We start from the raw sequence: 26,182 nt of genomic DNA, 5'->3' as shown, positions 1-26,182 counted from the left end.
GTGCTGAGAATTTATTTAGTGGATATTATCTACAATAAACAGGTGAGAAGAAAGTAAAATGAGAAAACATTTACAGAACTTAGTACAACATTTGGTATATAGAGGAAACTCAGTAACTGTGCTTTACAAGTTCTGAACTTAGTATTCAAATGGAACATCTATATAATTTTCTAACTGCACAAGTCCAGTCTTCACTGCCTTCTTTCATTTGACTTATTGTGACTTCTCAGACTAAAAAAAAAAAATGACATGTTCAAACACAGGTAAAATACACAACCAAAACTGGATACTTGGACACTCCAATTTTTCTAAGCCTCCTGGATCAAACCTCAGAGCTATCTTTGTTAAAATCATGAAAATACTGTAAGCATACAATCAACACAACACACAGTAGGGTAAATACTGAAAACTATGTCTGCCACCCTGTCATTCACATACATCCAAACATCCCCATCACACCTAAATCCATTCCCCAGAGATAGTGCTGAATGCTGTCTGATTTTTTCCCATCGGTTCTTTATTCTAACCATCATTACGTGTGATTCATTGCTTCCTTCGCAGTCTCCCTTAAATCCACTCAAGTTCTACTAAGTCCATCCTAGGTCAGGCTTGTACCAGCTCCCCGCCCTGGACTATGCTCAGTGTCTTTTAGCTGATCTCCCTGCCCCCAGGCAGGTTTCCCCACAATCCATTCTATGCCTGTGTCAGGTTCTTAGTTGCCAGTCACAGAACCCCTTCTGCATGTTGTATAGGCATGTACTGCAGCAGGGGACTAGGTTGTCACCTAGGCCTAGGATCTAGGCTGAATCACATTACAGAACTGGTCTTGCAAGGGAGCAGCTACCAGTGCCAGAATCTCCCAGCTCTACTGTGATTAGAAAGCCACCTCTGAAGCCACACCAGCAACAAAATGGGTATTTCCAGACTTGCCTGTTTTTCTCACATTTCAGTTCCAAATCCAAGTGTTGCTAGGAGATCACACTCCAACTGGCAGCACTTGAGTCAAACGTCTGCACCCTAACAGCAAGAGAGGCTGGTAACACAGTGTGACGGGTTCTTATGTTTTGGGGTTTTGTTGTATGTTCTCTGTGGAAAGTCAGGATTCACAATAACAGAGGCTACCCAAATAGGGAGAGGACGTTCAAAGCATTCTGGGGAACCACAAAAGAACAGAGGTCTACGGCCAATGAGAACTTCATCTTTCTAAATTATCACTTTGACCATAGTCTTCTACGAAAGAAAAAGTGTGGTGGCCATGGAGATGTGCTGTGGGTAGACAGCCTCCAGCTCCTTGGGAGTCTGCCTTGGCCACTCACCCAAAAACATGCCCTTCAAAGAGCAGTTCACACCCAGTGATTGATGAAGACAGAGCGCAAGAGCCCAGTTATTCCAGCCCAAGACTGGACAGCTCTGATGGGCCGCAAATACTCAGAAGCTCCCTGTGGTGCCCACGGGGGCTCTGCAGGCCCACACAGCAGCTGACTCCTCCCTCTGCCCCATCCTGCCTCTGCCCCCACCCCTCCCACAGGCATTCATCCTTCACAAATATCCTGCACACCAAACTCCAGCTCAGCATCGGCTTCTAAGGAACCCACACAGAGACAGAAAAACACCTCCAAGAGCTTCCAATTAGTTATGGTCATGGTTTTTACTCTCCCATCCTTGTCTCTTCCTCCATTTCAGTCTTAGATCTGCAAATGAAATATGCAACGCTCACCCGCTATCATCTTGCTGAATCTTCTCCAGTCACTTCTTGGTTAAATGAAGTTCATTCTCTCACAAACGCTTGCACAAGGGCTCAAAGGTGCAGAAAAGGTTGTGCATCTTTAAAACTGTTTTTCTAGCTTTGATACTTGAAAGACAACTTGTCTGGATATAAATCCATGGTTGTCACTCTAAGATCTTTTGCAAATGCTGCTCCACTATGGCCTTGCTTTATATGTCATTTTGAGAAATGTGGTAAGGAGCAAATCTTTGTTGCCCTTGTACGTTATTCGATCTTCTTGCAAGCAGTCCTCAAGAATTTTTTTTTTCTTTTCTTTGACGTCTAATGCTTCTTCTAGAATATATCTCCACACTGATCTTTCTGGGTTAATTTCCCCAGGTACTTGACAGGCTCTTCTAATTTATAGATCTGAGTCTTCTTTTATTTTCGGAAAGTTTTCCTGGACTTTAAATACTAGTACCACCACACAACTTTTTCTTCTTTGCAGTCCAATTATACATCAGTTGTTTCTTTGCTATCATCTTCTACTCCACTTTCTCTCTGATCCCTTTTGCTTCATGGAAAAATTTTAATTCCTGACACCAGAGTTCAAGCTATCAAAATCTGGTATAACACATCCATGAGATTTATGTTTGCCACACCAAAAACAAAACAAAATAAACAAACAAAAACAAAAAAACCCTCTGCTCTTGCCAGCAGTGCCCTGGCACAATCCTGGGTCTCACTTCCATTATGCTGCCCCTCACTCCTCTCAAGTCCTCTCCTGCTTATTTCATGAGTCTCTCTCTTACCATTCTGACTCCAAGTTACCTCCATTTTTCCAAATCCTTATTATTTTATTACCCACTTCATTTCAGTGGTATGAGACATATTAGCCAGGCAATAAAATTTTAGTACTCTCTCATACCATTGATGTGTCATGGGTTTACAACTCATTTTCCAAACAGAATGAGAGCCTGAATCCTGAGAACTTCACATTTTCTTTTCCTCTTCAGTACATAACGTGCTCTCAAGTTCCAATTCAAGTGATATACAAACCTGTGTACACTCACATTATAATTAAAGAATGAGTTTACAGTTTTGGAGTTCATTACAGGCACGTACTACACAGCAACTATTTACGGACAAAAATACATATACGCTGTCTTCATCCTCCCCACAAGGTCCCCTGACACTTGCTCTACACCCTGTGGTGTGTGCCTAGCCAGCCCTAACCTCCCCTCCCACAGGCCCCCTGGAACTCTAGCCTCTGTCACTGCTCAGTAAGGCTGCTCACGCTGGAAAACAAGCTGAGATGCAACTGAGTACATCCATCCTTGACAAAGGCATGCTGTCAGCGTAAAGGGACAAAGCGGCAAAGAGTCAGGGGTTCTGTTTCTCATATACCCTAAATGTCACTAGTTTACAGCAAAAGCCGTTTGGTAGAAGAAAACCTGATAACCTCATGAAAAGAATCACAACGTTTTGCTAGTTCTATGGAATAAATTTAAAAAAAAAATCACATAAGAAAATTTGTATTACAACTCAAGACTAACCAAGCCACAAAATAATTATCATTCTAACAAGCCAATTTTCCTCTTGTTTCAGATAAAAATCAAGGAATCAACACATTTAGCCTTCATTATTCATTTTAAAGCAAAGACTTCAATATATCTGAAAACAATATTTATTGAAAAGCGGTGAGTTTTGTTTTTCCTTTCCTCATTAAAGATTTGCTTCTAGTCTCAGTTGTGATTTTCTTCCATAACATAACTTTACACTCACGACCCTCAATCCTTTTCAAAGCACTTCCATAACCAGTATAGGATTAAATTCTTGCAGTGAGGCTGGCAAGATAGACATTAGTCTTAATTTGTTTGTGGTGAAATAAACTCAGCAGTCAAATGACTTGCCCCAAATCACATCACTAGCAAACTGCAGGATCTAGGTTCCCTGACTCCTTGCCCTAGCTCCGGCCATGAAACTGAATTAAGGCATGAATTTAACATACATCTGACATATTTTCTTAACTATTTAATATTTTGGTTTATCCCACATATATCCTAACAGATCTTTCAAAGCTTTATCCTAGTACTTGCTTTAAATAGAATTTAGTATAAATAATGACTGAATATGAAAACAACAGTCACTGAGACAGAATCTACTCATTTTGCTACATTTTTAAATAGCTGTACATTTTGTGCCACTTAGCCTACTCCATTCTATCCTACCTAATATGGTTAATCCTGTCCCGGTTTATGTTTAAAAGCTATGTTATGCTCCAAGGGCACGAAGGAATAATAACCAAATCCCTGAAATGTGAAAATTCCCTTGCATTCTAAAAAGGGAAAAGGGAAAAAATGAATTGAACAAGAAAGTTACAGCAATGGAAAACATCACACGAACATTAGCTACATGTTAATTAAGTTCTTGAGAAATTTCCTAAGTGAAAAAGTACTCTCCAAGTTAAGTGTGAGAAACTGAAATGAAGTCTTTGTTTTAGCATACAGTTTATAGAGTTTAAGATTAACCTTTAGGCATCTCTGAGTTTTTCCAACTAAAAATAAATCTCCAGTATTTGAGTCAAGAGAAATAAACATAGTCAGGAAGACTAAAAAAAAAAATCATCCTGCAAGATGAGACTTTGTAGTAACTGGCTTTCTAGAAATTTCATCTCTAGGAACAAGGTCATGGACCCCACGGTTATCCTCCTAACGGACGGGAATAATGTGAAAAATCTAAGATGCAGATTTCCCAGGAGTGACGATAGAGAGTTAGAGCACTCCCAGGGCAGAGAGATCAAATAACAAGAAGTTATAAACACCAAATGCTCTAAGTGTCCTCTAATAGTCAAAGCAATCTGCGCAAATTGTCTCCATACCAAAAGGATACTGTATGACTAATACCAGCCTCACAAGACAGCCTCAGTAATTTCCAGTTCTCTCCTTATCGGCAGATCTTTTCGAAAGTCATGTTACGCTGAACTTTTTCAGTGGAGCTCATTTAAATGAAGTTCAGCCATATTAAAAGCCTCTGTGGTTTAATGCCTAGTTGAACCCATACTTCTTAAGTTAACCAACGTATAAGTTAATATGTCAATGGACCGTTGGGTTAAGTTCCAGAGAACTGAAACAAATCTTATATTCCAGAAGTCTGGAATCTGGCGTCCTGATGATTAAAGCTTACTGTGACAAAAAGAATGCTAGCTACCAATCCCAAGAGCTGGTTCTCCCCCCTCTTTAAAAGAAATGCTTAACTAGGCACGTGGCTACAGGACAGACTCCTTTCCCCAGCCTATCTTGCAGCGGAGATGCAATCACGTGACGAGGTTCTGGACATGAGATGTATACTGAAATTTGGGGACTACCTCCAGGAAGTGACCTTGAGGGGGGTGGGGGCAGGTAGCCAAATGATACTGCAGCTCCCTCCTCCTCCCTGGAGAGGACAGGAACGTGACCCTGCAGGGTGAGCAGTCACTGTAGATCAAGAGATAGAGGAGCCACAACCTTGGTGAGCATGGAATCATCACATCAGCCCTGGGCTGTCCTCTGCACTCGCAGATAAGCCGTCTAAAGGCAAACGTCTGTCTTGCTAACCCCAATCCTATCTCGTTTACGCCATGAGTTGTCTGTCTCATAAAGCTGATCCTGGTCCTGATACGCTGCTTCCCCAGCACAGCAGATGCCGTGCTAGTAAGAAGAGCAGTAACACCTGCACACACACTCGGACAGCTCTTTATCACGTGCCAGGAAATACAGTGGATGCTTTGCACACCTTATCTAAGACTTACAACAACCTTGTGAAGTGGGCATTCTAAGCCCCATGTCCTCATTGGGCATCCTGCGTGGTCAATCAGACGTCCCCCTGTGGTGTCTTCATCAGCGACCTGACCTGTTCCCCACCAATCCCCACTGCCTCCCAAGAAAAACCTTCAAGAACCGTTCCTTTCTCCTGAAAGTCCACAGCACGCTTGGTAGACCCCCTCATCGTCATGTTGTAGGCCTTCCTCTGTCTCCTCATTAGCTACCATCTTCATCTATTTTCAATCTTCCAGGATTTTTTGGAAATTTCTTATCAACTGATAACTCCTCTCCCAAACACCTGTTTACTATGGGCTGTTTCTACCTTTCAAATTTCTATCCTGTCATATTAAATGAGGTCTTGGGAGAAACAGGAGACTAAGTCACACGGTCACTTGGGGTTCAATCTTAACAACTAGGGGGAAAAAGTGCTTCTGTGTGTGTGTGTGTGTGTGTGTGTGTGTGTGTGTGTGTGTATTTTTCTTTGGGCTCAACAGGCTAACACAGGTCCAAATTAACAGGATGAAACCTTAACAAGACCAAATGTAAGTACATACACTTAAAGTGCTTTTTTTTAAAGAAGGCCATTAACTACCTAAGTATATATGGAAAAAGAGAACTGGTAAAAAGAAGAAAAAGGATAAGAGATAAGAAAAAGGATAAGAGAGACTTCCCTGGCAGCACAGTGGTTAAGAATCCGCCTGCCAATACAGGGGACACAGGTGCAGTCCCTAGTCCGGGAAGATCCCACATGCCACAGAGCATCTAAGCCTGTCTGCCACAAGTACTGAAGCCTGCGCACCTAGAGCTCGTGCTCGGCAACAAGAGAAGCCACTGCAGAGAGAGGCCCACACACCGCAAGGAAGCGTAGCCCCCGCTCCTCGCAACCAGAGAAAGCCCGCATGCAACAACAGAGACCCAATGCAGGCAAAAATAAACGAATAAATTTTTTAAATAAAGAAAAAGGATGAGAGTTTTTTGTTTTGTTTTGCATTTGTTCCTGTTTTCATTCGGCCATGAAATCAACATGTTCTAAGTGGGAAGGGACCGTGCAGACGTGCTAATGAAGTCTTAGCCTTCTCATTAACACAGGAAAGTCCAGACAGCAAAAGAAATGAATTCACTCCATACGGCACCACTGGGATCTCAACTGCATCCCTGCATCCACTATGGGCCACATTTAAGCTAAACAAAAGTTCTGACCAGTTAATGTTAGAGCTGAAAAAAAATGAGGAATAATTTAGCCTGGAGATGTTCAAAAATAATTAGGTAAAATCAACCAAGAGGTGAGATTTGATAACCATCTCCAAATCTGTGAAGAACTATCTGTCCTCCCGCAGAGAGAGTGGCCTTGCTCACTTCAGAGAGTGGACTGGAAGCAGCTGGTGGAGGCCAAGAGAGCAGGCAGGAATCCCACCACAGGGCAGCTCAGCTACAAGACGCTCAACGATGGAAGTCAGTGTCACAGAAGGTGAGCTCCCCGTCACCTGACGCATTCAAGCCAAGGCTGACTAACCAATCAAGTGCAGAGGACACCATAAAGGGACTGATTTCTTCACGGGCAGAGTCAAACAACTCCATCAGGCCTGAGCCTCCAGAGGACGTGCCGCAGCCTGGCCCTAGCGAGCTGCTGGGCGGGCGGGTGCTGGGCAGCTTCCACACCGCCTGGGGCCTGAGATCTCAGCATCACTTACTGTGGGAAAGGGACTGCCCACGACCAGCACTCACAAGGCATGAGGCGCGGTCTCAGAGCCGTGAAACAGTGAGTTCAGGCCTGACTCAGCCCTAAATGAGAACAGAAGAAAGAAAAAGTGCCCAGGATAAGCTAGATAAAGGTTTTGGGAAATCAGAGGCAGCCCAAGTTCTCTACGTAAGCCTGCGTTCCAAGAGAAAGACAACAAAAACAGTGCGGGCTTACACGCTATGCACTTCTACACTACGATGCAGCACTGGCCCTGCTGTGCAGGACGTGGAGGTTTCTCTGAACCCCAGAGGGGTTTTGGGGGGGGGTTTGTTTGTTTGTTTTTGTTTTTTCCAAGAAGGGCTGGCAAAAGCTCCAAGCTGACACAACTACAAACTTTGGAAAAGACTCTCTCTTGCATGTGTCGTATAAATTTTTAAATGGCAACTTCTCGACTTCCAGTTTCTAACCACTAGTTTCCAAAGTGATTGAAAGAGAAAAAAATGAAGGCAAGTGGGAGGCCCAGCCTTGTCCAGAGGGCCGAGTGAGAAGATCCCAGGGTCCCAGAGGACTAGGGGATCAACTCGTCCTTGTTCGCACTCTACATAAATACTAAGGTAGGAAACAATTTGCATCCTGTGAAGACAGCATTTAAAAGAACTGTATTCACCCTCTACCTCCCTACCCACCTCCAAAAATACACACTACACGCACTCTCTCTCTCTCACATAGTGCAATTACCCACGTACACTGCACTAAAGAAGGTGCAGCCTCTATTCCAGAATCCTGCAAAAAACATTTTTATGAACCAATTCACTAAAACACATGTTCCAGGATTTCAAATTAAGCAGTGAGCCGGAAATGAGTGGGAGAGCCGGGAGAGCTGGCCTCCGCCCCCTTGGCTCTGCGGCTGCAACCCTGCTTCTCTGCTCAGAGTGGACTTTGAGGAACAGTTCCTAGCCGGGGAGGGCCCCTCACAGTCTCCTCATCCTCTTGGGAGGCAAAAGCACATAAAGGGCTAGAGGAAAAGGGCTTCCTGCACAGGCCCCCTGGGGATCCCCTGTCTCTGTCCAGGACGCACTGAGCAGTGTGTATGGATAAAGTGAGATGCTCTCTCTCTGGCCTCCACCCTCCTCTCCTACCCGCCTCTTCAAACTTACACAAGCTTGGAGAACGTCAGGCGGACCAGGCGGACGAAAGAGGAGCCCTGCCTTAAATGTAGCAATGTAAAAAAGCAGGGAAGGCAACACAGCATTTTTCTGAATCTAGCCGGAAACTTCAAAATGCTTAAACACTGGCCTCCGCTATGGAAAGCGAAAAGGATGCCAAAAGAAGCTGAATCTAGGAGACGTGGCTCTGGACGTGCATTCTACACTGCTCTCAAGATTTCTTTATGTTTGAAATGTTTCATCAGAAAAAGAAAAAAATATTTAAGTATTTCTGCACTTTGAGAGGCATCTTTGCGAACACAGATGAAACGGTAAAAAGTAGAAAAGAGCACAGTGTGTGATAAAGAGGCAGGCACTAGTGTTTGTCACCACGTTCGAATTTCAAGGCTGTGAGTTCAGCGCCCAAGTTACCTTTCTTTCCTACAGCAGCACCAACAGAGGTGATTCAATGGTAGCATGGAAAAGGTTTTATCTGAGAGGCAGGCTTCAAAAATACATCTTTGAAAATATGAAAAGCATACAATATAAGACCTAATTTCAACAAATTAACTCTCTAGGTAGATGATTCTGTGGAGCAAAAAGTTTCAAATTGGGTGACAGACTCACGGATTTGTGACTGGTTTATCTCAGGGGCCGCAGGAGAGGCGCCTAAAACACAGGTGTAACAGGATGTTTTCAGCTTCGAGCAGCACGAGGCCTAACTCGGAACAACGTAAACAGGAGTATTTCTCTCACATGACTCACAGGCCCCAACGTCCTGGAGCAGATGGCCCCAGGCAGGCTGATTCAGCAGCTCAGTGACATCGCCGAACTCGTGGAATCTTCCCACCTTGCCATCCCCCAGCATCACGGCCTCACTGCTGTTCCGGAGACGGGAGGAAAGCTTTCCCCAAAGTCCTCAAACAACATTCCCTTCAAAACAGTCCTCGTGGACTTCTCTGGTGACGCAGTGGCTGAGAATCCGCCTGTCAATGCAGGGGACATGGGTTCGATCCCTGGTCCAGGAAGATCCCACATGCCGCAGAGCAACTAAGCCCATGCGCCACAACTACTGAGCCTGTGCTCTAGAGCCCGTGAGGCACAACTACAGAGCCCACGTGCCACAACTACTGAAACCTGCGTGCCCCAGAGCCCGCGAGCCACAACTACTGAGCCCACATGCCACAACTACTGAAGTCCACGTGCCCAGAGCCCGTGCTCCATAACAAAAGAAGCCACCGCACTGAGAAGCCTGCAAAGGACAACAAAGAGTAGTCCCCTGTTCGCCACAACTGGAGAAAGCCCATGCACAGCAACCAACACCCAACACAGTCAGGAAAACAAAAAACTGTCCTCATAGCATCCAATCCTAAACTGGTCACGGACAAAAGCGAGGGAACCACCATGACACTGTCGTGGTCACTCCACACACACGGCTGTGCAGGGGGGCTGACTCAGACTGACAGCGAGCAGCCTCTGGAGCTGGGGGAGGGGTGGCCTTCCCTGTTAAAGAGGGTGGGGAGGTTCTTGAAAGGCAAATATCCCTTTGCCTCAGTGGGCCGCCCCATCCCCAGTGTAACAGAGCAGCCTGCGGTTATCATTTGTATTCCAGGCGTCTACAGGAAATTCTGCTTAAAAAAGAGCATTCAGTGATTTTAAATGTTTTATTTTTTGAAACTGTAGTTTAGGCCCAGCTTCTAGGCAAGTACTATTTGATACCTTTCTAGAGAATTTTTGCCTATTAAATCCATAGCTGATCTATGTCGACACCCTGACTCCAAACCAACCACTTTCTGACTCCTGGAGCACAGCTGGCCTGGCAACACAGGCCTTGCTGGCCCTCAAGAAATCTGTCTTCAGCCTTCTTCTCTGGCTAAGGCTGGCATCCACGCCCTAAACCGAGGCACAGCCACATCCTTTTAACAGGCTGAAGCAGTTCACACTTGCTGGGTAAAGAGCTGCTACCCCTCCCCCGGGACCCCCTCACATCTCCCCAGGATGGAACGAGTAAAGGGCAGACACGGGGCAGAGCAGGGCCCCCAACGCCCACCGCTCCCATCAGAGCATCACCTCACCCGCCTGAGGCCGTCAACTCTCTCCCAGCCCCTCCGACCCACAGCTCCTGGTAACTAAATAGCTCTGCACCATTTTCCCTTTCCCAAGCCCTCATAATCCTTCTTTGCAAGAAGACAAGTTCCCACTCTCCAGGTGAGACAGCCTCAAGCCAGGTGGACCACAGGATGCAAACTGCCTCAGCGAAGGGGCTCTCCCTGGCTGCCGCTGGCTGCCATGCTCTGATGCCACCAGGGACCCTGGTTAGCTACTCTCAGTCTGTTTCCCCTCTTTATTGTGAGTTTCCCTAAGCCAAGATGTCTTATTTTTTAATGTCCCTTATGGCATAATAAGCAAAAATAAAAATAACATTTCGCTACCAAACGAAAACACTGAACACCTTCAAGTGTATTCTTCCAGACTGCACAAGTGATGTGCAGCACCACACAGGCAGTGAAATGTTTGGGACAGGATCCCTGGGAGCTGTCACAAGAACAAAGCAAAGTAAGACAGCCTATCACAGGACCTGGCACAGACCCACTGAGTCAACATCACCCTTTCCGATAAATGACTCCATTTACATGCAACTGACATACAACATCACATTAGTTTCAAGCGTACGACATACTGATTTGATACCTGTATATATTGCAAAATGAGCACCACACTACGTCTAGTTAACATCTGTAATTTTTTTCTATTAAAAATTCAATACCGTGAACCTCTTTCTCTCACAAACATTTCACTAAGACATCATCTCTACAGATGTACTGTTGGACACATAGGCTGCTTCTAATTCTTTCCCACTATAAATTAGGTTGTTTCTAATTCTTCCCCACCAGAGATGGATGGACAGCATTTTAAGTATGTCTTTGTAAACTGGGCCTGCTGTTTCTGGAAGACACAGAGTATAACTTCTTTAAAGCACACACACACTTCGATGTGTGCTGCATATTCCACTCAGAAGAGCTTCTTTTCCATGTAACCTTTTTAATCCTCACACAATCCTGTGACTGTGAAGGATGCAGTATTATTGTTCCAATTTTACTGATGAGAAAACTGAGGCTCAAGATCACACAGCTGGTAGAGATGCAAATTCAAAGCCACACAGACAGGGCTCAGACTCTGAGCCCTCGGCCTTGGCCACACTAGTGATGGCTTCTCAAATGCCACAAGTCCTAAAAATAGGATTCTCCCCTGGAGATGGGACAGGTGCGGGACAGGTGCAGGCCAGAGCATCCACAACGAAAACGACCTTCTCGATCTCGCGGCAGGTAGTACTGAAGCGCTCGCAAGTGCGGTGCTGCTCTAAATGCCTTACATGTTATTTACTCAATTCTTACAACAAACTGCAGCAGGTACTCTTCATAATACCCACATTTAGAGGAGAAACTGAGGCACAGAGAGTTTTGGGAACTTGCTAATAAGTAGGAAATCAGGTTCCAACCCAGAAGGTCTGGCTCCAAGCACATCTTTCAGCCACTGGGCTATTACCTACATTGAGGATGGGGAAAATGCCCTGCCTCCCTCTGTTATCCTTCCCATCTCCGCCCGAGTCGCACATCTTACTCCACAGCTCTGGCCACGACAGCCTCCAAAAGCTAAAAAAGTTTAGAAAACTCACATACTATAATAGCTTAAATAATTCTAAGGTACAAAAAGTCCTTATTTGGGAAACCAAAAGAAACCTTAAAAAAGAAAGTACTCTACAAAAAGGTAGTACTCCACAAAAGTACAGATGTTCCACTTACCATGGGGTTACACCCAGACAAAACCATCATAAGTGGAAAACATCATAAGTGGAAAATGCATTTAATACACCTAACTCACAGACTATTACAGACAGCCTAGCCCAGCCTACCTTAAATGTGCTCAGAACACTTACCGTCGCCTACAGTTGAGCAAAACCATCTCACACAAAGCCTATTTTATGATAAAGTATTGAGTATCTCATGTAACTGATGGAATACGGTGCTGAAGGTGGGGCGCAGGACAGGTGTCTGGGTGCAGAATGGCTGTCAGTGTATGGACGGTCGCCCCTTGCGATGGTGGGGCTGGTGGGGGCTGCGGCTGCCCTGCCCAGCATCACAAGAGTGGATCACACCTCTCATCACGCGTTCGGGGAAAGATGCAAATTCAAAACTTCAAGTACGATTGCTACTGAATGAGCACCACTTTTGCACCATCGTAAAGTTGAAAAATTAAAAGTTGAATTATCGTAAGTCAGAGACTATCTGTACTGCTAGAAAGTAACACAGAGATTAACTACACTAAATGTGTGTGGAGGGCTTTTACCATGTTAAAAAAAAAAAAAAAAAAGCACAGACCATACAAATTGAAATAAAATGACAAATGCAACAAAATATTTAAAGTTGTTTCTAAACAGACTTACAGGAATAAAAGTGATTTTTACCAACCACCTGAAGGATTTTACTCATAGAGGGATAGAAAATGGACAAGGATCACTGAGAAAACAATACAAAAGACTGGAGGTTTAATTTCATACTATTAACACCTCTAATCACCATCTACCTGATCAAAATCCCAAAGTTGGGGGTGAGGGGAGAATAGACCAAAAAATGCACGCAATCCAGACCCTCTAGCTGTCTTTTTTTCTTGTCCCAGTTTCCTGTTTCACTTACTTCTCCCCTTCTCTCCTTTTACTAGTGCAGGTCTTATGAAGCATCTCTCTCCTCCAGTTTCCCCTTTTAGCCCCAATTCAAAAGCAGAAATAAAAAGAAAAGAAAATGTAAATAGTGTGCATTTAAGGACTGAGAGACAGCCCTTAAACTCAGCAAGAGAGCAGGTTATGTGGTAGCTGTGCATCCACAAACCTACTCCACGGGCCACAAACATACTTCCAAACTTACAAAAACAATGCCACGACACACCTCTGAACCGGGTTTTGTTTTTGTCGTGCTTGTTCCTTTGGTTGTCAGCTCACTTTCTCAACCTGGAATTTCGGTTTCCAACGGGGAGCAACACACTTTTAATGGATTCTTACTGTACCCACAGTAACTTTAAGGAGTTTAGGCAATTCGGAATAACCTTCCTCCCTTAATTACAGTCTAAATGTGGTGAATTAATGAAACCCCTTCCCAACTACCTAAACACATTTCAAATTAAAACGAAGCCTGAATTTACAACCCAGGTTAAATGGATTAAAAGATTAAGGGCTAGAGCGCAAGGACTTTCTCCACCCCACTCTCACATTTCAACCTCAAATTACCCCAGCCCTCTAATGACTGGAGGAGTCGCTGCAAAGGCGCCTAATTAGCCACGAATTACGCCAACCGTAACCAAGTTCAAGATCACAGATCAGATGTTCCCAAAACATGAATCTGCTAATTAAAGTTACATGGAAGTCAAACCAACAGGCAATTTGGATGGGACATCCATCCACTTGAAAGGAGGCTGATAGACGAAGTATTAAAACCCACAGTAAGCAGCTATGCCTTACAGTTGGCACTGTCAGACACCTAGATCACCGCAGCCCAAACATACAGAGGCAGAACCAGACTCATCTTGATTCAAGCACTTCCAGGGAAGAAGAAAAGGATTTTCCCCCTAAACCGATGAATGGCTCGCAGGGATATGCTTCAGCAGGCGCGTCAACCCACGCGGATGCGCTTGCTGGGCTTAAACTGGGAACGAAACAAGTTTAAGATACTTCCACATGCAGCCCCAACACAGCACACACGGCCTGGCAGCGGTTTCAGTAGTTGTATTTTTCTGAATTCTAATCAAAGGACTGTTGCTTCATTTCAAGGCTTTGCCTACCTGTTAAGCTTCAGTGTGTACCGAAATAGTCTTCAACCTTCCCACTTATTTCCCACAAGTAAAAAATAAAAAAATGCTTGTCCCCAGGACTTCCCTGGTGGCACAGTGGTTAAGAATCCGCCTGCCAATGCAGGGGACACAGGTTCGAGCCCTGGGCCAGGAAGATCCCACATGCCGTGGTGCAACTAAGTCCATGAGCCACAACTACTGAAGCCTGCACGCCTAAAGCCCGTGCTCCAAAACAAGAAAAGCCACCACAATGAGAAGCCTGTGCACCACAATAAAGAGTAGCCCCCGCTCTCCGCAACTAGAAAAACCCCATGCAAAGCAACGAAGACCCAATGCAGCCAAATAAATAAATAAAATAATAAATCTTAAAAAAAAAAAAAAGCTAGTAAAGAATATTAAAAAAAAAAAAAAAAAAAAAAACTTGTCCCTGGCACCCACAAGTTTGTGTAAATGAAGAATTCCTATGGATATGCTCTTACAGATACACAAAGAAATAACTTAGAAATAAAACCCATTCAACCAAAAGGCCAGGTTCAGTGAGTTGGTAAGAAAACCCGTGGGGCCTGTAGCTGCCCCTGGCGCCCTGGGAACCCAAAGCTGCATGACCCCTGTGCAGCTCTGAGAATGAAATGTGCAGGCAGTCCAACACCCAAAGTTACTTTCCAGGAGCCCCAGATTTGGGGGAGGGCAGGGGAAGCAGATGAGCGGACCCTCAGAGGGCTCACAAATGAGTCTCTGTATGTAACAGGTTGAATCGTGTCCCTCTAAGATGACATGTTGAAGTCCTAACCCCCAGGACCTCAGAATGTGACCTGACTTGGAATGTGACGCTGCAGACATCATTAGTTAAGATCAGGCCATACTAGGGTAGGGCGGGCCCCTGACACAATACAACTGGTGTCCTTCTAAGAAGACAGCCACGTGAAGACACGGAGACACACAGGGAGAACGCCGTGTGTGGCAAAGGCGAGACAGGGGGATGCAGCTGGAAGCCCAGGAGGATGGAGGTCCCCGGTAAAGCAGCAGAAGCAAAGAGGAGGCAGGAGGGATCCCCTATGGGTTTCAGAGGGAGGGCGGCCCTGCCAACACCTTGCTTTCACACTCTTGGCCTCTGGAACTCAGAGAATAAATTTCTGTTGTTTTAAGCCACCCAGTTTGTGGTACTTTGTTATGGCAGCCCTAGGAAACTAACGCAGCACACTTGAACTTGGGCTTCTTCCTCCTGCCCTCCTCGGTCCCACCCCCTCTGCTGGCAACTGCTCCACTGCACCAGGAAAGAGCCCCAGGCAATCCAGGTCAGTGGTCTGGCTGGGGAGGCCTGCCTCCCCTAAGTGCCACAGGACAGCCTCAGCCACCCCAGGCCCTGGCCCCAACTGTACCCCTTCTCTCCAGTTCCCACCCACCCCTGGGCACCATCCCTGCTCCTGCAGCCAGGCCAGCACCCCTGACCCAGGATGAGGGGGGGGTAAGGGGCGGGGAAGGTCAAGCAGGATGTGCAAATGCCCTTCGGTGTGGGCGGTGCCTGTGCTGCTCCCACCCACCCCAGCTCCTCGCAGAACTTTTAGAACATTTCTTTCAGTTTTTATTTAAGTAACATCCTTCCTCCTGCCCCAGCAAGCCCCCAACAGACTCTCTCTCTCTCTCACACACACACACACAGCCACGTGCCCAGAGGGAGCTGGGCCAGGAGGCAGATCTGAGCACACACACACCCTGTACTGCCACTGGCCGCTCCCATCCCATAACTGAGAGTTTCTGTTCCCAGGCCAAGGTTTCCTGCCAGACTCACTTCCCTTATAATGAATGAATGATCCCTGAGAAAGTTCCTCAGTTCTCCCAGGAAGCTGACCTCGATGGCCTGCTGGGCCACGGGGGACCCCGACAGGGGCAACTCACCCCTGCCCCGTAACCAGGACAGAACTCGTTCAGGACAGTGGGATCAGCCGCGGAAGGCTGGTACCATGAAAGGAACACAGGTATCCTAGGGCGGCTCAACGCCCGGGCCAGCCTGTCCCCCAGCTGCAACCCACCACTTCACCTCCAAGACCATTTCTGCCTCTCACTCTTCCACCCTCAACCACAAGTGGATTTTAAAATGTGCTTCCACGGCTCCCCGACCTGAGCCCGTCAGAGTCATCTGGAGGGCCTGCGAAAACAGCGCACAGGCCCCTCCCCTGCAGCTTCCGACTCAGAAGCTGGGCCTGGGGTGGGGTCTGGGAACCGGCCTAACAGGTTCCCAGGTGGTGCTGATCCTGCTGGTTCCAGAACTACGCTTTGAGAAAGGCGGCCCGAGCCCTTTCACTCTGCACTGGGCACAGGCGACCGCTGGCGGCACCGCCGCAGCCGGCCCGCCCCAACCTCCGCCTCTCCACCGGCACAGCCTGCGGTGCGCAGGGAGCACCGCTCCCGGGGGCTGGGGTAAACCCTGCCAAACCCAGCGGCCCCCCCAACGCCCTAGGCTGGGGAGGGGTTCAGGACCCATTTTCACATGTGAGGCGTAAGGGGAAGTCGCTGAGGGGTGCTCCTGAGAAAGAGTCACAGGACGAAGGTTCTCCTAGGCTGCTCATGGATGTTCGAGCTGGAGGCCGGAGGCTGCGAGGCTCCCCGCTACCCCGGGAGGGGGTGGGGCTGGGCGGGACAGGAAGTCAGCAGCACAGACAGGTGGGAAGGACCCGGCTGCCCGGTGCTGCTGCCACCTGCTCAGCAAACCGAGCCAGCACCACCCTGCTTCTTGTTAGGTGACATAACACATTCGTCATTGTTTGAGCTGGTTGAGTCAGGGTTTTCTGTTACTTGAAGCTGAAAATATCTAATCACTAAGCAAAGCAAGCGAACAGGATAGCACGTCTGTCCAGGACAGAGGGCAACCTCTCAGCACGCATGACGGTGGCGTGTGTTCCACAAAGTTACCCTAAAATTCCAGATTTGAACCTTCCAGACGATTCCAAAAGCTATGCAGCTGACAGTCAGCGGGTGAGCAACATCAAGAAGTACTGGAAACTGAAGAAGCCATCTAGCACCCCAGAAAGGGTTCCTGAAGATCCAGCTCTGGGTCTGTCTCAGAAGAGCCACGCTTATTTTTTTCAGGGGTCTCCCAGGAACCCCACACTACTAAAGCTCACTAGAGAATTCAATTTCTTCACCCATCAGTCAGTCTCCTTCTGCGGAAAGCAAGTACCAGTACACGTAAGTGTGAAAATGGTCCTCTAACCTATTCCACTTTAGAGACAAGGTAGACAAGCATATCTAGAAAGAGGACACCTCCGCTTATGTGCCTGTCCTGCCACCACATAGCTCTATGATCTTAAACTGTTTTGCCTTTATGAACTTGTTCCTTATCTATAAAATGGGAATACCAGCACATAATGCACCTGGTTTTCTAAGGACAGTGCATGTGAAAGGACTCTGTAAACCATAAAGTACAAGGATAATGACTTAAATCCAATTCTAATGGATTAATTAATTAACATGGCCTGATTTTAAGAGAGAAAGATTAATCATGTTCCCAGAAGAATTACTTCGTCAAAAATTCACAGTACGTACACACACCTGCCGTAACCATCAACTGGAACACTGTTGCATGTTATTCAAACTGGACTTCACCAATGATCAATAATTGAGTGGCAGCTAAAGGAACCAACATCCACAGGGTACCACCACCCTGACAGTCACCACTGTACAAGGCATGACATCAACCGTGAATTAGTTACTGTGCACGTTTTCACAAAGGTGAAAGGTCAACTCAGAGGTCACACACTGTGTCTTTGCTCTTACAGAGCTGTTGCCTGGGAACTCCCTTCAGATGCAGCACAGGTGGCAAATCACCTTTCTTACTGGAGAAGTTCAGTTTCAGCCCAACAGCCACATGTGCTTCAGAGCCATGTTTACGTCAACCAACTGGGTAGAAACAACAGGACTTGGAGTGAGGGAAAAAGCAGGGATGGCACTAAATCCGTGTTTCTCAGACTAGGATAAGTAGGTGTACAAAAGAGAAGATAATGCCAGGGGGTAAACACGGGCATCTTCCTGAAACATGAATTTTATTACAAGATTTCTGAAGGGGAAAAAAAAAAAAGGAATAAGCGGCGAGTAATTTTTAAAAGACTGAAAATGCTCAATAAATTTTTTATTTTTTTTTGAATCTCAAAGAATGTCCATGCTCACAGCAGACACCTCAAAACTCCATCCCCACTACTTTGGGGGGAACGTTGGGAAGGTCTACAAGGAGCAAACGAGACCTTTTCTTGCGCCATTTACAAAGCTGATGCAACGGCAAACCCTAAAGCAGTGGTTCCAAAAACATCTTTACTGAGCACAATATCTGTGAAATACTGTCCAGGCTACCAGGTAATTATTTGTAAAGAGATAGTATTCTTTTGTTAGATTTGGGGGGGGGATCACTATTACTCTGGAGTCCTATTTCCTATGTGCAAGACTCTAACAACAAACTAATAATTTGATGACAATTCATTTAAAATGAGACTAACAAGCTCCCAGGAGACCCCATTATCTCATTATTGATGTTCCTAGACAGAAAATACTGCCTTGGGAAATTATAATTCTCCTCTGATCCTTGAAATCCCAGGCTCTGCCACCTTCTTAAGCAAAAAGAAGCTTGGTGTCACAACACAGCTCGAACACCTTTACAGAACTAACCAACACTGCTACCAATACCCTGGGCTCCACCTGGGGTACCTTTGTTTCTCGTCGACCCAAAGCACAATAAAGATGGGCCAAATGGCCAATGTGTCAGCCCATCTCTCAAGACCTAAGTTGGGTTCCCAGCGACAAAACACCCAAGTCTCCCTCTTGCTCACAGCAGTTCCCTTCACTCTTGTCTGAAATAAGCTTCTCCACGTTTTTTACATACTTTTTAACCACGTGGTAATTTCCACGGGCAAGACCTCCTGGGCTGCTGAATCTGCCTCACTCTTTCTTCGGAGCACCCACCTGCCTGCATGGGTTCCAGAGTTACTTCGTTGTTAAACGCGGTGACAGGTACTAAGTAACCAGCCAGGCCACGGAGTGAGTGGCCTGTGTAAGGACACCCGCTGAGGGTCGCACCTTCAGTGCTGATTTAGCCCCTTCTCCTCAAGGCGTCCCTAAGTCGAACATAATCAACCCCGAGGTCCTGGCGCTGGACCACCACATGTACGGCACACACACAGGCTCTGCAGACCTCAATTCCCCATTTGCGTTTCGGGAATATCAACATTAATGAAGTGTTTGGCCTGTTTTTGTTCTCAATTAACCCTCCAAAATACACCAGGAATTCTGAAAATTGGTTCAAATGTCACTTTCCCATATAAAGATACAAACATGTAAAAAAAATATATCCAGGAAAAGTAAAAATTTTAGTGAAAATCAGAATTAAGATTCTGATCCTATTATACGATTTTTCTAATGGATTTCAACTGAGGGCTAAATAATTATATAAGGTCAAAAGCTTTGCTAGAAATTTCGCAACCTAAAAAACAAAAACTGAAAGGGGTTTTGTGGCTTCACAAATTTAATATATACCAAGAACCCTGTTTAAAAGCTTGTATTCTAAGGCCAACACCTAAATGACGAGCCCTAGCACAGTCAAAGGAAATCCACTTCACACTGTCAGCACCATGAAGACCACGACTGAATGCATTCACTGCACCCCTCTTGAGACCACACAGCACTGTAGAACGTTCCACGGGGCACACAGAGACAGAGCTGATAACCTACTCTCATGAAAAACAGGCCACCTGCAGGAACCCAATTTAAAAACCACAGCCCCTAATACAAATACCAGCACTGCAGTTTCAATGGCAAATACGGTTTGTGTGCTTGGATACGAAGAGCTCACGAAGCATGGCAAGCCATCAATTTAAGAGACTTAAAAACAGGAGGGGGCATCCCTTCATTCAGCAGCTCCTCTCCCAGGGGTTAGGTACTGGGTTAGGTGCCGGGGAATGCGCTGACCGAGACTCAGCCAGGCAGGTGGGCATCCTGAGATAGGCAACGTTAAACACAGGAGTAAATGCCCAGGCTGGCGGAAGTGCCACGGTGCCTGTGGAGCAGGACGGATGGAGTCAGTCGGGTGAGAGGTTTGCCCGGGAAGAGAAAGAGCGTCTGGGCAAAGAGAGAGGGAGAGGCCATGTGCATGAGGGGAAGCAGGAAGCAGGGGGAGGAAGGCTGGAGAGGTGAGCGGCACCTACATCACAAAAGGCCGCTGTGCCCTGCTCAGAAGATGAGGCGTCCACAAGAGGCTGCGTGTTGGAGGAATGACAGGCAAGGATGCACTCGCTTCAGATACATCCCTTGGGTAGGAACGTGGAGAACAGACTGGGGGAGCTGTAAAACTGAGGCAGAAGACCATGTGACGTGGGAGCAGCCAGACCTGGTGACCCACAGGGGACGAGGAATATGAGAGGAGGAGAGGGGCATCCTGATTTCTGACTTATGCAAATGAATGCAGAGGGCACCGGTCAGCACAGGGGGCAGGGCTACGCCAGGAGAGCAGCCGTGGGGGAGGTGGGGGAGGCCAGGAAGCCGAGGGGACTGAGCCCAGGAGCTCAGCTCAGGGCCCACTGACTGGGCGGCACCGGAAGGCAGAGGAGAACTCTGCGGGCAGCCGCACAGGTGCCACCCCTGGGCAGAAGGTCCTGTCGCGTTCAAGTTCCTTCTCTTTCTTTACAAACCCAAGAGAGCAGGTGCCACCACCCAGGGAAATGACAGATGGGAAGAGAGGAGCATCCAAGAAGGAGCCCTGGGGAGACAAAGTCAGGTAAAAAACGCCTGATCCTATCAACAGGTAAGGAACTTCAGGGCTGGGCTAAAAACACAGCTTTCCATTTCTGAAGGAAAACAAAAGTGGAAAATAGTTCCCTGACCCATGGGGGCTCTGAGATAATTCACTGCCAGAAGGAAGCTTCCCTGAAGATTAAGTCGTTTCTGTCTACAATTACATCTTTCAGCATGTTGCTGAAAGGTTAATGGGATTTTCGTCATGTTTTGACTCTTAGAATCGGCCTCTAACTGATGAGAACGGTTTCAGGAGAACACATGTTGCTGCTGCTGCTACCAGTAAGATAAAAGTATATTTAACGGAAAAAAAGAAAGAAAGAAAGAAAGCTCCCACAGCCACCCCCAGCCTGTCAATATTTATGATTTTTACATAACCATTTTAAAAGTGGAATTAATATACTAGTCATACTTTGCCAACGCTTAAACTTCTCACATTCTAACAAATACACCCCAAAAAGGCTTTTCGGAGATGCGTCCAGAGAACCGACCCACTTCGCAGAGAGGGTCGGTTCTAGGAAGGGCTGAAGTCACCTCGCTCCCCTTTGCTCCCGTCACTGAATCCCCACCAGCAATCTTTCTTTCTCAGCAGAGGAACAGATTACTGCTGACATTTGAGAACACCCAGGAGAAAAATGGGGATGGAGAGGAGAGAGGGGAGAAAGTTTTTCAAATATTGCTTTTCTGGCTTTCAACCAAGTGCAATTACAAAGCATTCACGGAAGATGAAGTTGAGATAACATAAACAAAATCTTCAATGAGGCCAGTTACCCTAAAAGCTGTCCCAAACTCCGAGATCACAGGCTAGCTGCTCTAGAACCCTGTGCCCCAGAATCTACAGTGGTCAGGCCAGGACCCTGCCTTGGCCTGTCTGGAGGGAAACACACAGTCCCCTTCACCGCCCAGACTCTCTCCAGTGACAGAGGTCAGTGCCACCAACACTTTTCCCAGGGTGTACTGAGACTCTGTTTTATGGTCAAATCCATTTCCCAAGTTCGCAGCTGTTTCCCTACCTGGGTTCTCTCAGAGACAGGGCATTCATTTTGCGGAATTCAAGCGCGCTGCCTCTACCGACCTCAAGTTCACCTTAACGTCATTAAGGTTAGCGTAGCAGGGTGGTAATTAAAATGAAAATCGCACAAATGTTTGAAAAATGTGTAAGGAAATACGAATGACTTCATAAACAGGTTAAGAGTAAAGGGTATTAAAATAGCAGGGCAAGCATAGTATCAGACTATAACCCGACGTACACAAGAAATATCCATGACACAAATAAGTAACTGAATACATCAACAAATGAGAGAGAACAGACAAATCTCCCATACAGAGGGATTCGAAATAATTTACGTAGGTGGAGCTTATCCCACTTGGTTACTTGCCTCCAAAGAGCGCGGTACGGCAAGAGGTAAGAAAAGACCAACTTCCAGTGGCGAGAGCTCACTAACAGTACCTGAGCCAGGTGGTCAAGGTCAGCCTCGAAGTGATAAGTCACGCTGGGGATCCGTCGATACCCTTGATATATGAGGAGAATGGCAACTCATAACCGTGGTCTTCCTCCCCAAAACTCGTAACCTCGATCTAACCACAAGGAAAAACCTCAGACAGCCCCAAACTGACGGATGAACTCCTCAAAACTGCCACGGTTTCAAAAACAAGGGAAGTCTGACAAACTGTCACAACCAAGAGGCTCCTGAGACGTGACAACTAAAGGTGGTCTCCTAGGTAGGATCCTGGGACAGAGAACATTAGGGGAAAACCAGGGAAATCCCAATACAGTGTGGAGTTCAGGTCACGGGAATGTACCCATATTGGTTTCTTAGTTGTGACCAATGTACCACAGTAATATAAGGCGTTAAGACTGGGGTAAACTGTGCGACGGGGAGGTGGGAATTCTCGGTACCATCTTTATAGCTTCCCCGTAAATCGAAATCTATGCTAAAGCAAAAGGCCTAATTTAAAAGCAGTAAGAGATTCTATGAGCTTGGAGGTATGAAAATCTTCATTTTTTAAAAATCCCAAATGCACAGTAGAAGGGAAATGAACAGTAAGTACACAGGTGACTGACTGACCCATCGCAGGACATTAGACTCAGAATTCATGGAAAGAACACCAGAAGCTACATTTTCAGAAAACGGACACAAAGAAGGTTTTCTGGCTGCACCATCTAACCTTTGTCATGATCTTGCCTTTACACAAAAGGGAAAAAACTCAACAACAACAACAACAACGACGACAAACCCAAAAGGCTTGGAAGTCCAGCTAAAAGGAAAGCATCTAGGGATAAAATAACAGCGAAACCCTGGGATATTTGACATTGAGAAGATAAAAATATATAAATCAGGGTTGACCAAACTGTGAGTTTTGAAATTAATGCCACAGTGGCAGCCAGTATTTTTTTAATGAAAGAAAACGAAATAGAAAAATTCCGTGGCGGCGACAGGGGCACAACAACGTGAATGTACTTAGTGCCACAGAACCGCATGCTTAAAAGTGGTGAAAATAGTAGATGTTATGTCTATTTTGCCACAATTTTTCAAAAATGAAACAGAAGATAGGGTACACCACAGATAGCAAGGATAAGCGCTATTTTATAGACAAATAAGCAAGCACGTGTACATATTCACACAACCACATATACTGAATGCTGGTAGTAAGTAATCACGGTGTAGAATGTGTCTTTCACTATGAGTCACTGTCCAAAAGTTTGAAAGCCACTGATTCCATCCCCCTCACCCCTACACCCCTCACTCTGATCACCTCTGTCAAAAGAGCACAAAAGATAAAATCTACTTCACACCTTTAAGTGTGACAGGAAACTGGTGAAAAGAAACTCGTTCTAATTCATAAGAAGGAAGAGAACTACATCTCTGAAAGAGGAAAACCAATGCAAAGGCACACAGGACAAGGGCCCTGGAGATGCAGCCCAGCCTTCCTGGCTCCACACTCACCTCAACTGCCTACCTGCATCTCCCCGGGACGGGGCGTGTCCCATCAAGCCTGAGATTCCTAGAACAACCCAAGCAGAGTTCCCATGGCCCTCTGGCTAGACCTTTCCCATCACCGCCCCAGATGCTCCAACCAAATCCAAACAGCCCTCCGAGGTTTCTCTTCCTCTCACTCTTCACAACTGAGTCACCCAAAATTCATCTCAGAACTTTCCACATCCCTCCATCCCCACCACCTTCAGCAGGAATCACCATCAGCATTTCTCGCTCTTCCTGCTCCCGGACACTCAAATAGGACTGTGACAAACTCTGAACTCTGTCCCGTATATTTAAGTAATCCCAACATTTAAAATGATATACTACTGAATCACTTTGCTGTACAGCAGAAATGAATGCACTGTAAATCGACTATACGTCAATTAAAAAAATAAATTTAAAAAATATACACATAAGTCAAGGAGAAAATAATTTTTACGGTTATACTATGAATGTTTGCAAAGAATGTAGTTTCTGGCATATAAATACTGGCATTTTTAATAAAATTCGCTTTTTAAAATATATTCAAAGGAATTTAAATACCATGCAATGATATCCATCATTATTGATTTTTTAAAATACACAGATAGGCTTTCCTGTATCACTGGATATTTCCTCAAAGAATTGTAACCTAATATAGCTTTGCGTTCAAAGCCTTTTTCAACGAAACTATGAGTATAAATCGCGATTTCAGGGTTTTTAAAATTTCCTATGACCATAGGGTCTAAGGGTTAAATTTTTTTTCTTCTGAATTACCATAATTTTTATTAGCACACAACTGATCAAACTAACAAATTTTACAAATTTTGATAGGTAATTAAACATAAGAATTCAAATTATATTGAAAATGCATCCTTTAATGAAATTTATGCCCCCCCCCCCCCCGCCAACTGGTTCATTTGACTATTACTGCTAGAATGAAACAGGGTTAATTAGCATCAATTTAATCTTGTTTTCTTTGTTCCTTTTTTTAATGTAAACACTGAAAAAGCTTGTTCACATAAATAGATGTGAATGGAACTGTGTTACAGCACTGACCTCATATGCTCTACACTCCCTCAGCATTTTATCCAAAAATCACTTGATTTATCTATTATCACAAAGAACTTTTGATGGTCTAACAACTGCCAACTTGATTTGGTCCTCCTTCAGTTTTATAGAAAGTTTTGAAAATTTTACAGAAAGGTTTGAAAACCACCGGAGTTACGAATGCATTTGTCATCCAGAGTTAAGTCACTTTCTCCTAACCAACACCAATATTTCAAATTGTCCCTTTGCCCAAGATGAAGCACAACGCAGGATCGGGGTGGGTGAGAAGTCTGCCTTTCTTTGGCAAAGTGGAGAAGGGAGACTGTGAAAGAAGAGGTGGAAAAGGATAACTTGCGACCTCAGACAGATGAGTTTTAGGAGAATATATGGATGTTGGGGATCTAGAAGCTGGTTCTCTGAAAGCTACCTCATGCCCAGGTACCATGTAGAGTCCTTGGGTACCTCCAAGGGACGAGATATCCCAACAACCAAGAGCGCCCCATGACCAATGCATTGCCTTAAAAATGTAACTTCCATCTTTTGCTTCGCTGGCCCCTGCTTAAAATCTTCTAAGAACTCATCCCGCACTTAAAAAAAATTAAAACCGAACTTCCTCACTATGGTCTCTAACATCCTATCTCACTCATTATCCTACAAAACCACACTAGCCTTCTCCACGTCTGTGGATCGCGGTCAGTGCCTCCCTGCCCAGGGCCTTTGCACCTGCCATTCCCTCCGCCGGCCACATGGCTGCTCCCACACATCCTCCAGACTTCAGCTCAGATGTCACCTCCAACCACCCGACTACACGACCCACCCCATTATTCTCTTCCACAGCTCACGTTCTTGACAGTACTTATCATAAGCATAACTATTTTGTTTTGTTTACAGTGATGTCTGACTTCCCTACCACACACAAACAGGCCTTGTTCAATGTTTTACGTCCAGGACCCAGCACAGCACCTGATGCTCAACAGACGTCTGTAAACATATGGAGGGTGTAAGCACATGAGGGGAAAGTGAAGTTGGTGGGGGCATTTTAACAGCTTTCTGTGCAACCCCATTTTAAAAGAGAATCATATTAATTATTAGAGAGTACAGATACCTCAAATGCCAAAGAGAAAGAGGTATATTACAGATAATATTAAATAAATAAACACAGACACTTCCCAAGACTTCAGACAGCATCCCAAGTGGGCGGGGAAATTCAGCACGGATTTGCT

At 45.7% G+C, this 26,182-nt stretch overlaps 1 protein-coding gene across 2 annotated transcripts in view; it reads right to left on the bottom strand.

The window, feature by feature from the left end:
* TMEM131L (transmembrane 131 like) overlaps positions 1 to 26,182 on the bottom strand; it is a 153,884-nt gene that overhangs the window by 117,981 nt on the left and 9,721 nt on the right. The window lies entirely within an intron of this gene.

The sequence above is a fragment of the Hippopotamus amphibius genome, chromosome 3 (assembly GCF_030028045.1).
Source record: "Hippopotamus amphibius kiboko isolate mHipAmp2 chromosome 3, mHipAmp2.hap2, whole genome shotgun sequence".
Classification (NCBI taxonomy): Eukaryota; Metazoa; Chordata; class Mammalia; order Artiodactyla; family Hippopotamidae; genus Hippopotamus; species Hippopotamus amphibius.
This window is presented reverse-complemented; position numbering and strand designations above follow the sequence as displayed.